The sequence below is a fragment of the Leptodactylus fuscus genome, chromosome 4 (assembly GCF_031893055.1).
Source record: "Leptodactylus fuscus isolate aLepFus1 chromosome 4, aLepFus1.hap2, whole genome shotgun sequence".
NCBI lineage: Eukaryota > Metazoa > Chordata > Amphibia > Anura > Leptodactylidae > Leptodactylus > Leptodactylus fuscus.
The window spans coordinates 178220853-178235913 of NC_134268.1; the positions used below are offsets into that span (position 1 = coordinate 178220853).

The 15061-nt window shown below is 44.1% G+C and overlaps 1 protein-coding gene across 1 annotated transcript in view; it reads right to left on the reverse strand.

Annotated features, from left to right (window-relative positions):
- Positions 1-13223, reverse strand: part of SNX10 (sorting nexin 10) — a 44050-nt gene extending 30827 nt beyond the window's left edge. The window contains exon 1 of the mRNA XM_075269832.1: positions 13123-13223. The gene's annotated coding sequence lies outside the window, so the exon portion shown is untranslated. The remainder of the gene's footprint in view (positions 1-13122) is intronic.
- Positions 13224-15061: the final 1838 nt, after the last annotated feature.

Sequence of the window (15061 nt, forward strand, 5' to 3'; positions counted from 1 at the left end):
TGGCAGGACCGAAGAAGAGAACGTAGCTTTTGTCGCACCAGCACTTCATTCACATCGAGCATAAAGTAGGAGAACTTTCAAACCCCAGTATCTGACACTTATACCCCTAGTGGAATAAAGCCTACACGTGGCCTATACGGGAAGGCGTGGATGTCTGGGCATCTCGTAACAACTAAGTTCCCACTAGTAATATTTAACTCTATCCAATAAACAAATTTTTTTTTTTTTTTTTTTTTTTAAAAAAGTCTTAAGTCATATGTAAAAGGATATAAAAATTGGTTATTAATATCTAATTACAACCAATAACCAATATTAATTGTTCCCTTATTTTCACCTTTTCCCTTGTATTAACGATTATCTCTATTACCTTCCACAATATGACAATGTAGGCCTAGTGTAGAATAGAATAAAATATGTCTATTAACTAACGGTAATATACTAGATGTTAGAGTACAAAGTCAACAGAAATGTACAATACAATGTCCAGACTAAGCATACTTCTATGTATGAAGAAGACAATACAGTAAGGGAAAGGAATATACTAACCCTGCTTGTGTTGGCGTAGTCAGATGGTCTGGACTCAGGACTTCTGGTGGTGAGAAGCTTCTAATTTATTCTATGCCCTCTGAAGCCTCTTTTTAATCCACATTATAGCCACTGACTAAAATGTGGCCCATCCTGATTGGTCGATCCATCAGATAACGGTATTTATGTACCGTCCTTGTGTATTCCCAGATGGAGAGTTCTCCTTTTATCCCGACTTATGGTTTGGCCCCAAACACCAAGTCTTTGTTCTCATACACAAAAGAATTAGATACTGATTAAGTCACTGTGTACTCTATCCCACCTCCTGGCAGACCCAACACAATACCTGGGCTTTGTTGTTCTGGTACATAAAAGAACTAGTAAATAAAGTCATATTGTTGTATGACCTCCATCCACACCCGTATTCATCCCTCCTGGGAATGTGAGGTGTGGTGGGCATACCAGCTCTATCCAGGTGAAGGGGAGGGTGATAGAGTCACCTTAATATAAACTTTATATCCCAACTGCCCACCATATCTGGAATACTTTATAATCTTGGGCATAACATTAAATTGTATTAATGTATTCCCTTTACTTCATATTTAACAAACATTAAAATAGATGTGAATAGACCCATAAACATTCATTGGTTTTAAAACGGTTGTTACAAAAAAAGGTGCCACATTGTGGTTATTCACTGTAGTATGTATAAGCCCCATAAAATAGAGCAACATGTTTGTTTTTCATAGACGTTAGACTTTATTGCACCCAACCAAGTCGTTGTCACTAACCGTTATTATTGCACAACAGTGGCGTAACTACCACAGAGGCAGCGGAGGCAGCTACCACAGGGCCCGGGCCATTAGGGGGCCTGGTGACAGCCGCTACCGCTGCGTTTTTTTTTTTTTCAATAGGCTGTTACGGGCCCTATTCACTTGCCGATCCTGGCTGGGCCGGGGTCGGCAAGTGACACCGCGGGCCCCACAAAGGCTATCATTATACTCGGGGGTCTTTGCAAAACCCCCACCCCCCCCACCCGAGTATAATGATCGGTGGACCGGAGAGGTAAGAAACATAAAAAACTGTTACTTACCTCTCCGCGATCCTGCCAGGCCTCCGTCCTACTTTTTCTGACGTCACATGAACCCGGCCTGCTTCCCGGGTCATGTGACATCCGACGTCATTAAAGAAGGACGTGAGCGCGGGCGACAGCATAGGAGCCGGGAGACAGGTAAGCAACTGTGTTTTATTTTAATGTTCTTATTCCCCGGGTCTCCGATTATTATACTCTGGGGTCTGAAAAGACCCCAGAGTATAATAATTGTTTATGGGTGTCCACAGTGGGACATAATACTGTGTGCAGGAGCCACTATGGGACATAATACTGTGTGCAGGAGCCACTATGGGACATAATACTGTGTGCAGGAGCCACTATGGGACATAATACTGTGTGCAGGAGCCACTATGGGACATAATACTGTGTGCAGGGGCCACTATGGGGGTTCATACTGTGTGCAGGGGCCACTATGGGGGTTCATACTGTGTGCAGGGGCCACTATTGGGGTTCATACTGTGTGCAGGGGCCACTATTGGGGTTCATACTGTGTGCAGGGGCCACTATTGGGGTTCATACTGTGTGCAGGGGCCACTATTGGGGTTCATACTGTGTGCAGGGGCCACTATTGGGGTTCATACTGTGTGCAGGGGCCACTATTGGGGTTCATACTGTGTGCAGGGGCCACTATTGGGGTTCATACTGTGTGCAGGGGCCACTATTGGGGTTCATACTGTGTGCAGGGGCCACTATTGGGGTTCATACTGTGTGCAGGGGCCACTATTGGGGTTCATACTGTGTGCAGGGGCCACTATTGGGGTTCATACTGTGTGCAGGGGCCACTATTGGGGTTCATACTGTGTGCAGGGGCCACTATTGGGGTTCATACTGTGTGCAGGGGCCACTATTGGGGTTCATACTGTGTGCAGGGGCCACTATTGGGGTTCATACTGTGTGCAGGGGCCACTATTGGGGTTCATACTGTGTGCAGGGGCCACTATTGGGGTTCATACTGTGTGCAGGGGCCACTATTGGGGTTCATACTGTGTGCAGGGGCCACTATTGGGGTTCATACTGTGTGCAGGGGCCACTATTGGGGTTCATACTGTGTGCAGGGGCCACTATTGGGGTTCATACTGTGTGCAGGGGCCACTATTGGGGTTCATACTGTGTGCAGGGGCCACTATTGGGGTTCATACTGTGTGCAGGGGCCACTATTGGGGTTCATACTGTGTGCAGAGGCCACTATTGGGGTTCATACTGTGTGCAGGGGCCACTATTGGGGATAATACTGTGTGCAGGGGCCAGTAAGGGACATAATACTGTGTGCAGGAGCCACTATGGGACATAATACTGTGTGCAGGGGCCAGTAAGGGACATAATACTGTGTGCAGGGGCCAGTAAGGGACATAATACTGTGTGCAGGGGCCACTATGGGGCATAATACTGTGTGCTGGGCTTACTAAGGGACATAATAGAGTGCGGAGGAGGGGGGTCGTTCGAGGTCTTTGGGGGGGGGGGGGAGGATGTCAAAAGTTCGCCACGGGGCCCCGCCATTCCTAGTTATGCCACTGTTGCACAAGCATGATATAACAAAAAGACGGCAACTTTAACAGTTTGGGATCCGTGTAATATCAATCAAGGAAATAAGCTTGGAGTGTTACTTGTACTGCATGGGAAATAAAGATGCAAAAAAATGTAGAAGTTTTCAGGGCCAAAAATAAAATATATATATATTACATATTCTAAATCGGAGACATTAAAGAATACATCAAAATAAGCTAAAGAACCCCTGGTCACAAGGGGTTAAAAACAAAGCATGTGTTTATATATTATATCTCTATCTATACCTCCAAAAGCTGGTCATTCCACATAGTTGGTAATATTGCTCCTGCAGCATCAGCTCATGCAGAACGTGACCCAGAAGCAATGCCAGGACTCCATGGGTTAATATAATGCAGATATAAAATGTATAATATAAGCTCAAAGGGTGTTCCGATTACATACCCCAAGAATGAAGATGTCTATACGTAACTCTAACCGGGCTTCACTTCATATGGAGGATATCAAACTATAACAAAGTTTCACTTCCTTATGCACAAGGAAATACAAGCCCAATGTTACTTCAGACACCGAAATCCCCAAGGGCGTAACAGTAAAAAGACAACAGGTGAGGGGAAATTCCAAACTAGTCTGCCAAATATAAGGGACGGCTACTGCAGACAGTGGATAGGCAGACATATAATGGGTGCAATGAGGGACACCACTGGGAATACAAAGTCACATCAGAAGAAAAGAGGGAGTTTTTTTTTTTTTTTCCTATCCATTCAATACAATGGAACTGACAGAGTACAGGGGTCTGCAGTTCCATAAAGTGAATAGAGGAGTGGTCACCAATGCACACTGCCACTAAGGAAAGGTTATTAAAGGGGGATGTCCAGGAATTTAGTATTTATGGATCTTCTCTGATTGTGGTGATGATCAGAGGTGCCCCCTCCCTACCCAATAGTCAACTGTATAGTGCCGCACTATATAAAACAGAGGGAGCTAGAAGCAGTTGGCTCTGTGCCTTGTGTAGTGCCAGGCGTTCAGTACCTCTCACTGAAGTCAATATATGCTGAGCTGCAGTACCAGCACCCAGCCACAGCACAGGGAGGGGAGCCAACTGCATCCAGCCCTATGCTGCCCATAGTATGGCTACAGGAAGTAGACCTGTATAGATGATCACTGCGGGCCCTACTTCTCGACCCCCTCCCATCACATATTTATGGTCTAAATTCCAAATTCCTGGACAATTTAAGGTTTTGGATAATCTCTTTATGACAAGCTACCAATTTTTGCCTGGTAAAGTCCTGACTTTCGGGACAGTCACAGATCAGCTGTTTGCAGGCCAACCATTTCATGTAGTTGTACAACCCCTTTAACTCCGAATTCTGTGACAACTACTACATTGGATTCTTAATATATCTACACAGACCAAGGAGGACCAAGTCAGTGTGACGCTAGGTTCACACTAGCGCCCGGAGTCCGTTCTCAGCTTTCCGTCTTCTGCCGCGAAACCAGTTTTTTAGAGTACTGCATGTCCGATTTTAAAAAAAAAACGGTTTCGCGGCGGTGAGCATAAAACGCTCACCGGCGCTCATGGCCGGACATCTTTTCATACCCATTCAAAAAAATGGGTATGAAAGAGTCCTGCAGGTTTCCCTCTCCTGCAGGAGAGACCGGGCGCAGATGTGAACGAGCAATCACTAGTAGGCCATGGAGCATTTTCCTAGCCCAGATCACTTCTCTGCTGTGGTGTAATTGCGTGTTTAACGGGAATTTGTGAATTTCTGTCTAGAAATAGAAATCCTCTTTCAATAGCACCGCACAAAGACGTAACCTACAGAGATCAAACAACTGCTCCATCTCCCATGTAATATGTAGACCACACCACACATAATACACCCATTCAGTAGAGTTTCATGACAGCACAGATTCCCGGAGACACAACTTCAAAGAATAGAAGGCTATTTCTTTGTAGATTGTATTTTCTGTCATGTCAGCAACCAGAGATTGTGTTAATATGGTCATGAATATAGTAAGAGTATCGGGGGAGGAACCATCCCCTACATTGAGCAGTCCAGAAGTTTATGGCGACAGTCCGAGCCAGCACAAATAAAAATTATTTGTTCAGGATGTAACAGATTACAGTGTGGGGGAAATGAACAAATTTTAGGCTGGGGACCCTTGTGGCATAAGCACCGTGAAAAAAATAGTGGCGTTTTACAGTCCCTGCAAAGTGAATTGGATTCTAGCAGAAATCTCTGCAGACTTTATGTGAAAAGCGCTGTGGGGAAAACTGCCGTGTGTTGCACTACGCGAGGCCTTAGGGTGCATTCACACTGAGTAAACGCTAGCTTATTTTGTAGAGTAAAATTACACTTGTAAATTTTGCTATCCCATTGACTTCAATGACATTTTACAGGCGTATTTTTACAGGCGTATTTTTTACAGGCGTATTTTTACACTTGTAAAAAAATATCATTGAAGTCAATGGGATAGCAAAATTTACAAGTGTAATTTTACTCTACAAAATAAGCTAGCGTTTACTCAGTGTGAATGCACCCTTAGTTTTTTTTTTTTTTTTAAAGTATCTGAGGGGTTAAAGTGTCTACAATCACTGCCGCCAATCTTTAATACATACAACAAGTGCAAGGAAGGTTAATGAGTATCAGAGTAAATTCAGACAAGGTTTTTTTGGACCGGAACCTGAGTCGGAGACCGCCTCAGGTTTCGGTCCAAATGCCGGGTAGCTGCGACTGAAAGCTGGTGCACTGCATGCGCTCCGGATTAGGCCCAATGAATGGGCCTAGTCTGGAATCGTGAGTCGAAACAGCCTGAAGAATTTCACTTTTTAGCGGCTCCCACTGATTTCAATGGGAGCAGTCTTTTTGGTCAGGATTTTGAGGCAGATACGGCCTCAAAATCCTGACCAAAAAACTCTGTATGAACTTACCCTTAAGACACACAAGAATTTTTCAGAGACTAAAAAAAACCTTTATAGGAGTCTAGGATATCTGTAGAATTGGTTTTAACCTCTGGGTGCAGCCAGATGAGCACATGAAAGTGGTTTTAGGCAGTTCTATAAAAGAAAGAAAAAGCGGAATATTTCTCATCTCCGTACTGATCAGTTCACAATCCCATAGGAATCCCTATACACACTGCACATAACACATCCATACATTTGGAATTACTAGGTTTCACATGGAAAACGTGATATGCTGTGCATGCTTTAAATAGCAGTTCCTCAAAACGATATTCTGGATAACCATTTCCATACCCATATTCCATCACCGCTGACAATTTTGGACTATGACCCTGTGACCAGATCTCCTTTGTAACACCACTTTTGGTAGGTACTAGCCAATGCATACCAGGAACAACCCTCTACAAGAGCTGCCATTTTGAAGATGCTCTGACAGAGTCGTCTCACTATCATACCTGTGTCAGAATCACTCAGATCCTTACTTAGGTTTCTAACATATTTGCAAATGTGATCAGAATCACACAAAGAGGCCAAGCAGTGTGAGGCCATGTGCAAGTGTTTCATTGGAGACGCATAAAGCAATTTTCAACGTGCTGAAAAGAGGCAGATAGAGGGATTGTAAGCAATGGAAGGCAGAATAAGGTTTTTAAAGGTTTTCAAAACCCTCTAGAGATGATTCAGTATGAATACACCACAATACCATACTCCTTGACAGGTGCCATTGTCAGGTGTTTTAAAGCGATTGCTGAAGTATGAGATATATATATATGTATACCCATCTATATGGTGGGCGTCTGTAGCACAGAGCTCTGAGGAGAAGAGCATGTGGAGTTTCCCAAAGACTTGTCTCTTCAGCAGATCCCAATGGTCATGTGAAGCACTTACATAAGTATCCGGGATAAGACAGAAGCACAAGTGACCTTATAGTAGACGAAGAATTGGTAAGTTAATAAAAGTTTGTAAACAAGATAAAAAGATTAAAACATGACGCAAGTATCAAGCAGCATATACAAAACTGCTATAAAAATAGCACTGGTCAAACTTGGGAACAACACATGAGCACACACATAATTATACTGATACATGCTCCATTCACTTTCATAAGCATTCCAAGAAGAGCAGGGCAAGTACGCATGCTGGGAGTTGTAGTTTTACAACAGCTGGAGTGCTGAAGGTTGCCTACCCCTGGTCTAGAGTTTAGTGCAGGACAGAGCGCAGAGTATCCCCACATCCAGCAGCTGGACTGAGGTCCCACAGCTAGCCTTATAGCCTCAAAGAGGATTATCTTCTGCCCCAGGCTCATCCAGAGATAGCCCTGAGTAAGGGAGCACCGCTGTCTGGTCATCTGGAGAACATGACAGGAGCAACAATGGAGGTTACTGACAGGAGTAACTCATTCAGGCCTAACCACAAGGTAACCAGATCCCTGTCAGAACTCCCTGCACCATTATCCCCAGCATCCTCATCTGGGACAGGCACAAGAGGAGGAGAAGTATACCATAGAGCCTGTAACATACCAGGGCACCCTCCTATAACCAAGGCTGGGGTTTTGGACAGTGTTGTATTACTACCTCCATCTGGAAGCTGCATTTACTTTTGTTGCAGTTGCTCAATAAACTTACCTGTTTCACTGCATCTCTGGCCTCCTGAGTCGGCCCTTCCGACCAACACCACACCAACTCAAAGAGGAGAGGCCCCTCTCCAACTGGAAATGCCCCAGGGCAACCCACAACCACCATCTGGTGGTGCTGCAGTACCCACCTTGACAGTGTCCGGCCCAGTAGCGGGTTTGGAGTGCTTGGTGGAGTGTACTCGGCCTAGCAGGTGGCATATCATCCCCACTACAACTCTCATCTTCCCTCTGGGTTGCGGCAAATGAGTGTTCGCCTCTTTACAAAAAAATATCTGAGATTCCTTGTTCTTGGTTGGTAAAACAACCTTGAGGATGGGGCCCCACATTGCTTAACCACCATGGGATGGAAAAAAAAAAAAGTGGTGTTTCACAGTTGCTGCAAAGGGGATGGGATTGTAAGGAATCACATGCAGACATTGTAGAAAAAATATCCACAGAAATGCTGCAATTTCCAAAGCAGCTGCTTTTTTGGAAATAGAAGGAAGTCAATTACACCTATGGAAATGCTGGCGGTTTCCATATTTGTATAATTGAAGCTGAAAGTCCACAGCGGTAAACTCTGCTGGCTTTCTGTGAAAAGTGCTGCGGGAAAAGCCAGGATGTATTTCCACCGTGGTTTTTCCAGAAATACACAAATTTTCATAAATGAATAGAGCATGTGAATATAAGAAACTTTAGAGAAGGATACAGATGTCCTTGCACTTATTAAAAAGATTCTATCATTGGGAAAACTCATTTTTAACCAAGTATACATTTTCCTTATCTTTAGAACGGATATTCCAGACATACCTTTTAGTCATTAAAGGGATTCTACCACTAAATCGCTTTTTTTGTGGATAAGACGTCAGAATAGCCTTTAAAAAGGCTATTTGTCTCTTACCTTTAGACGTGGTCTCCGCGGCGCCGTTCCTTAGAAATACCGGTTTTAACCGGTATGCAAATGAGTTCTCCGCAGCAATGGGGGTGGGCCCCAGTGCTCAAACGGTGATAGGGGCATCCCCACTGTTGCCAAAGAGCTCTCTCCAGCGAAGTCTCCTTCTTCAGCTGCAACCTCGCCCCTTCTGTTTTCCGTCTCAGTCCAACCTCCGACGCCTGCACAGTACACTCCTGTATTGAACAATGGCTGGCGGCCATTTTGGGGAGGCCGCTCTTGCAGTTCAATACAGGAGCGTACTGTGCAGGCGTCCGAGGTTGGACCGAGATGGAATAGGCGGGGTTGCAGCTGAAGATAGAGGCGTCACTGGAGAGAGCTCTCTGGCAGCGGTGGACATGCCCCCATCGCCGTTTGAGTGCTGGGGCCCGCCCCCATTGCTGCGGAGAACTCATTTGCATACCGGTTATAACCGGTATTTCTAAGGAACGGCGCAGCGGAGACCACGTCTAAAGGTAAGAGACAAATAGCCTTTCTAAAGGCTATTCCAACGTCTAAAGCACACAAAAAAAGCGATTTAGTGGTAGAATCCCTTTAATCCTTGCAGCTGTTTTTGAATTGATTCACTTTTATTGATATGCTAATTAGCCAGCACGGAGCACCAGAAGTCTGAGTGATGCTCCCTGAGCACTGCTTGTGTGCTATGTGTAAAGAAGGAGAGGTGAGGTGATGAATATCTTTCTACCGACTCCACAATCCTGGTTCTTGGGATCAGTGGAGATCCCCATCATTCTCTAAGACTGCTTTGAAAGTGGATGTGAAAAGCCATCAATTGTGTAAAACAAAAATTGAAATTAGACATTTCACAACCTCAAACACTACACATTGCCTAACAGAATTACCAAAGGCATGAGCTCATGGTTACACAAGCCGTGCCGCTGCCGTGGTCTGAAGATGACCTGTGACGTGTCTAGAAACAGAAGAAATTTGTACAGCTAACCCTGTCCTAAAACCTGTCATAGCCAGTAACTGTCTGCCGTAAAAACATAAGTCTAAGGTCTCCTCACATATCTAGACAGCAACATAGAAATGAAAAAAAAACTGAATTCCGAACAAGTTTATTATCAGGGGAGTGGCGCATATTCATAAAACTTACTCAGAATTCTGAGAAAACGGAGGCAACAGGACAAAGCTGGAGAAGACTGGTGAGAGGAAGCAGAAGTGCAGAGCGTTGCACATTCACCATGTAAACATCCATTAGCAGCTCGATCATGTCCTAACCTGGAATTACGCATCTGACCTTATGTCCATGTTTGCTCACATTAATATCTGGCGATAACGCAATAAAAGGACCATGTATGAAAGTAACAACACCACCAGTACGGGTTCTCAGGTACTTGTACAGGGAAAAACCTGGAGATCACTGTGGCAAAGTCACACCTATGGGGTGATCTGTGGTCCCCTGACCACTAGTCCACCTCCCTGCCTGCCAGCCACTTCCATAACGCCCATACACTAGAACAGAGAGACCTTTTACACAAGTGACCAGATACAGACCCTTGTAATCTCCGGGGGGATTTTCCAAGAGGAGAGACCCCACATTTATCAGGAATTTATGTAATTGTGGATCACAAGAATGCTCCTAATACCAACATAATAGGAAAGTTTATAGGGATTCACAGTGACCCCTCTACAGCGAAATAGCCAGGCCAGCAGCTAGTAAACCCCATTGTTTACTTACGCACTGATACCCAAATACACCAGAACAAGGCCTAATATACACATTTTTTTTATATAATAGGAGAGGATCCCTAACAGAAGGCAACAAGAAAAAACTGAAGGAAATTAACATAACATATAACATAAACTAAGGCCTGGTTCACATCTGCATTCGGGCCATTCCGTTCCCCTATCCTTATGAAATATGCGGAGAGGAAAGTCCTGCAAGCAGCCCTTTTCTCTCTCCGCATTTTACGAGCGTAAACCAGACAGAACCCATTACAGTCTATGGGGTCTTCAGGTTTTCTTAGGTAACTGCTTTTTTTTTTTTTTTTTTTTTATTATGCGTTTAGGATTCGGTTTGAGGGGTCCCCAAGCTCATTGGCAAACTGGCAAAACACTGCTCTCTTAGCAATACGAAATAAGATGTATGATTATGTACTTAACAGTAAATTACTGGGTAAGACTGCCAGTGCCGATGAAAAAGACTTAGGGATTTTGGCGGACAGAACAACAATGTACAAATACATGAAGGGACAATACAAGAGAACTTTCTAAGGATCTTTTTACTTCTAGGCCAGTGACAGTGACAAGGGGACATCCTCTACGTCTGGAGGAGAAAAAGTTCCACCAGAAACATATTCGGGGATTCTTCACAGTAAGAACAGCGAGGCTCTGGAACTCTCTGCCCCAGGAACTGGTGATGGCAACTTCGTCACAAAAATTCAATGAGGGCCTGGATGTCTTTCTCCAAGAGAACAATATTACGGGTTATCAATTCTAGATTTTAAGGACACGTTGATCCAGGTTTTATACTGACTGCCAGATGGAGTCGGGAAGGAATTTTTTTCTCCTGAAATGGGGCAATTGGCATGAGCCTCATGGGTTTTTTTTGCTTTCCTCTGTAGGGGACTGTAGGGTTATAGGTTAAACTAGATGGACTGATGTCTTCATCCAACCTCATCCTCTATGTAGGAGAGGTAATGATTCACAAAGAGAAACACTTAATATATACACACGGGAAAATGTAAACAAAAAAGGGGAAGTGTGTTCGGTTTTTGTATGTTTCACATTTGTGCTGTAATATACACAGTGTCCTCTCCATTATGGTACCTGTGATGTGGGCGTGATATGGCTTTTTTTTTTTTTTTATTTTACACACCTTAGTCTGGTCTTACACGACCGTAGTTTAAGGCCGCAAATGGTCCACAAGTGCGGATTTTAAATTGCGGACCAACTGTTTTCTATGCGGCCTCTTACACCACCGTAGATTTTGTCCGTGGTGTGGCGTGCCGTAACAGTGGTCCAGACAGTATACTGCATGTCCGTAATGGCCGTGTTTTCACAGCACGGACTGTCCCATACAAGTCTATGGGCGCGTGCAGTTATGCGGATATACACTGAACATACATCAGCGTATATCTGCAATTGCGGATGTCAACATGTGTGTTTTGTGGTGTGTTTTGGTTTTTGCGAATCCACATAATACTGATACACACGGAACGTTGCGGATGGGCACGGACATCTGCGTAATGAGTTTTTAGAGTGAAATTTGTGTTTCGGGTCTGCAAATTGCGGACCACAAAAACCACTACGGTCGTGTATGACCAGCCTTTGAGCAGCTCTTACAGTTCCAGGCCCTCATCGGATCATGTGACCGCCAAGTCAGAGGGGAACCACGTCGTAGTTGTATACATCAGTAAGGCAGGGACTGTAATAACCTGTCCCCATCTTCTCTACAGGAGCCCTGGCTGTACTTACGGCAGACTCCCTGGTTCTGCACCTGCATGATTTTGTGTAGTTGCTTAACGCTGCAGAGGTAGGGCTACGTCCTTGCAGGAAGAGCGGACCGTCCAGAATAAGTTAAGGAGTGGTAAGATATATTACTTACTAGCAGGGTGGATTAAGGGTACCATGGGCTGGGTAGATCAAAAGGGGCGACTCCCCCACCAATTCATGCCATAGATCCATCCGCACAATATAAGTGTCCCACATTGGCTCTTATGCTAATAAAATTCCACATACATAGGGATGACTGCCTGTTCTCGATAGAAGTTCCCAGACATTTCAGGTCCCGACCAAAGCCACAAACTTCTACTATACTAGAGTATAATAATCAGTCACCAAGGAAAGGGGAGTGTGATTCTTTCCCACACCGCTCCAGACTATTTATAAAATAATATAATTTTATTTGGACAACCCCTTTAAGTCTTCTCAATACAGCTAATAAGGCAACACATTGCATGGTCCTGAGAGTTAAAGCCATAGGGGCGGTTCACACATCATTACTGCCATATATGAGTGCCATATATATCCTGATGTACTTACTGTACAGTAGTATATTGAGTAACACACAGCATGTAGTATATGTTCTATCTACTGTATACCACCATATGGATAGCATTATAGCCAATATGCCATACAGCAACATATAGCAGCCCATATATACCATGGGGTCACACTCCACATACACAGGGTCAATGGGACCTTATAGGGGAAATAAAGCCCAGAACAAATAAGTGTGAATAGAGCCTTATCTATACTGATAGACTGTGAGCTATTCACACTGCTGATGTAACTACGGGAGACAATAGTGTGGGAGTCGTATTTCTGTGCCATATATATCCTGGCAGTCACCTGACCTCTGACCTGTGTGCTATAGCCGGAGTGAAGTCACACACATGTGCACACGGAGCAGAAGTTTGGTCACACACACAGGACATACTAAGAACATGTCCTCCCCGTGTCCGCCAATATCCCCATTCATTGTATGAGCCGAGCCATGTACTTACAGCGGTGAATCCCCCTGCTCTGCTGTCAGCTGGAGCCGGCTAACTCACACTGTCACGTGATGACTCAGGAATCTCTAATCTATCACTTCAGACCACGCCCACTTATCGGCATCTACACACTTCCGGGAAAGAATTCCAGGTCGCTGGGTTAAACCATTGGCAGTAGAATGAGGGGGTGGGGAGAGATAAGGAAAGGCTCAGTCACGTGATGACTAGTGATTCATAGCAGGCTTTACATCACTCTCACACAGTATTCTGAGCTGTGACTTTGTGGCTTATGGTTGTGCTGCAGCTAATTAGTTAACCCTTTAATATGTGATACATTGGGCTTTAGGATATGTTCACATTTGCGTTGGAGGTTCTGCCAAAAATAATGGACAGGAAAGTTGTATTATTATATGTAATAATAATAATAATAATAAATTTTATTTATATAGCGCCAACATATTCCGCAGCACTGTACAATTTGTAGGGTTCAAATCCAGACAGAAAGATACATTACAAAGAAAATCATTTCACACAATGGGACTGAGGGCCCTGCTCGCAAGAGCTTACAATCTATAAGGTAGAGGGGGTGACACAAGAGGTAGCAGGGGCGACATTGCTTATGCAGAGGTCAGACACTTTTGTAATAGAGGTGACTTTATGAGCGGTTGACAGTCGTGTCCTGTAACATGTGGATGGAGCTTGGACAGATAAAGTTATCCTTAGATGACATCATATCATGTGGGGAAGTGTGGGAGCGGAGACAGAGGAGGGTTAAGGGTTTACGTTAGACATTGTGATAGGCTTGTCTGAAAAGATGCGTTTGTGTTTGAAACTGTAGAAATTGGGAGTTAATCTGATTGTCCGGGGTAGAGCATTCCAGAGGAGTGGTGCAGCTCGGGAGAAGTCTTGTATATGAGCGTGGGAGGTTCTGATAATAGAGGATGTAAGTGTTAGGTCATTGAGTGAGCGGAGAGCACGGGTTGGGCGGTAGACAGAGATGAGGGAGGAAATGTAGGGAGGGGCGGCATTATGGAGAGCTTTGTGGATGAGAGTAATAACTTTATATTTTATTCTATAAAGAATAGGCAGCCAGTGTAGTCCTGGACGACAGAGTCCATCCGAGGCATTCATCCCTAATGGGATTTCAGTTTTTCTGTTCTTATAACAAAAATCCAGGAGGAAATATGAACAGAGTCTTAGCGATGCAACTGTAAAGAAATCTATAGTCATTTTCTTTACATTTATTTATTGTGCTTACTTATATAGCGCCATCATATTTCACAGCACTTTACAGACAATGTCAGTAAAGCGTCTCTGTCCCATATAGGGCTCACAATCTACATTCCCTATCAGTATATCATTAAATTGTGGGAGGAAACATACAAACTCCTTGCAGATGTTGTCCTTGGCAGGATATGTACCCAGGACTCCAGTGCTGCAAGGCTGCAGTGCTAACCACTGAGCCACCGTGCTGCCCCTTTACACTTGAACCTTGCAGCTGAGGCTACATGAACACGACCAAGTGAAAAAGGACTGATTTCATAGCGGAAAGCACTGACTTCAATGGTGGCTTCCATTCTGTTCCGTAAAGAATAGAACCAGCTCTATAATCATCAGAATGAAACGGGGCACCAGACCCCTTCATCAGGAAAGACTCGGCCTGCACACATGTTTTTCTTGCACATTTAAAGGGGCTCTATCATTGGAAAAAGTCATTTTTAACAAATGACATCCTTGTATAGCCTTTAGCAAGGCTATTCCACCCGTACCTTTTGTATGTAAATTGCCTCAGTAGATTTTGAATGAGCCTGTTTTTATTCATATGTACATATTGTACAGCGCTGCAGAATATGTTGGCGCTATATAAATAAAATTTATTATTATTATTAATAAAAAAAATTTATTTATATAGCGCCAGCATATTCCGCAGCGCTGTACAATTTGTAGGGTT